Source organism: Oncorhynchus masou, unplaced genomic scaffold (genome assembly GCF_036934945.1).
Source record: "Oncorhynchus masou masou isolate Uvic2021 unplaced genomic scaffold, UVic_Omas_1.1 unplaced_scaffold_11193, whole genome shotgun sequence".
Classification (NCBI taxonomy): Eukaryota; Metazoa; Chordata; class Actinopteri; order Salmoniformes; family Salmonidae; genus Oncorhynchus; species Oncorhynchus masou.
In genome coordinates, this window is record NW_027000927.1 from 6,612 (window position 1) to 8,089 (window position 1,478).

Genomic DNA, 1,478 nt, shown 5'->3' on the forward strand with positions numbered 1-1,478 from the left:
TCAGTAGGTCGTCCCTGGTGGGTATCAGAGGGACAGTAGGTCGTCCTGGTGGGTATCAGAGGGTCAGTAGGTCGTCCCTGGTGGGTATCAGAGGGTCAGTAGGTCGTCCCTGGTGGGTATCAGAGGGTCAGTAGGTCGTCCCTGGTGGGTATCATAGGGACAGTAGATCGTCCCTGGTGGGTATCAGAGGGTCAGTAGGTCGTCCTGGTGGGTATCAGAGGGTCAGCAGGTCGTCCCTGGTGGGTATCAGAGGGTCAGTAGGTCATCCTGGTGGGTGTCAGAGGTCACTGGTGGGTATCAGAGGGTCAGTAGGCCGTCCCTGGTGGGTGTCAGAGGGTCAGTAGGGTCACTGGTGGGTATCCAGAGGGTTAGCAGGTCGTCCCAGTTTTCAATCAGGGCCTCAGATATAGCAAAGAGTTATCAAAGCAGGGAGATCACTGATGATGGTCACCTCCCTCTTGACTTCATTTTCAAAGGCACAATTTCTGCAAAGAGTTTGTGTGTGTGTGTGTGTGTGTGTGTGTGTGTGTGTGTGTGTGTGTGTGTGTGTGAGAACGAGATGTAGTACCCACTAGTAGAGACACTGAGGGAGACAGACAGAACTAGGAGAAATGACCTACCAACTTGTCACGGTGACCATTTGTAGTTTTGCTATCTAGTGCCTGAGTCCACCGACCAATCAAACACTTTATTGAGATTTGCCAGATTTCTTCCAGTCCAGTCTGGACAGTCTCTCTGTAGAGGCTTCCTTGCTAGTTCGTACTGGGCTGTCCGTCCGCCTGTCCCATCACAGCTTGTCGTCTCTGTCCAGCAGCGCCTGCAGTTCGTGCTGGATGTCCTCGGGGAGCTCCAGGGCAGGCAGGTCGTCCAGAGAGATGTCCTGGGTGGGCATCTCCAGAGGGGGCAGGTTAGGTATGGAGATGTCCTTGTTCCTCCTCTCCTCTGACTGGGGAAGAACCCACAGCTCTGATTTCTCCAGTAAGTCTGTGTCCACTGCATCCCTCTTCAGTCGGATGTTCTCCTCGCAGGCGCTTGTTGTCCTGGGTCAGTTTCTCGTTCTCTCCCAGCAGAATGTCTATGTGGCGCCGCAGGCTGGCGATGGTGGTCTGCTGCTCCTCCAGACGGGTCTTATCATCCTTGTGGGCCTTGCTGCCGGGGCAGGGTGTGGGGGAGGGGGAGCCCTTGTTCTTCAGGAGGTACAGCCAGGTGTCGTACTCCCTCTCTGGGTGGCGGGGGCTCGTTGGTCACGAGGCCGGGGGCTGGTCGGTAGAGGGGTAGCTCAGGAGGACCATGGGATTGCCCTCCTGTCTGGTCCTCTTCCACTTCTCCTCAATAAGCCGCTGCTGCTTCACGTGGCTGTCCCTCTGGAGGGCCATGGACAAACCAGCCTGGAGGAGACAGACAGGCCTCAGATACGACTCGACACCTCGCTACGCCGCCTCGCTACGCCGCCTCGCTACGCCGCCTCGCTACGCCGC

The 1,478-nt window shown here is 56.9% G+C and overlaps 1 pseudogene; it reads right to left on the minus strand.

Annotated features, from left to right (window-relative positions):
• Positions 1–761: 761 nt before the first annotated feature.
• LOC135529213 (nuclear receptor-binding factor 2-like) lies at positions 762–1,388 on the minus strand (annotated as a pseudogene).
• Between the last annotated feature and the right edge of the window lie 90 nt (positions 1,389–1,478).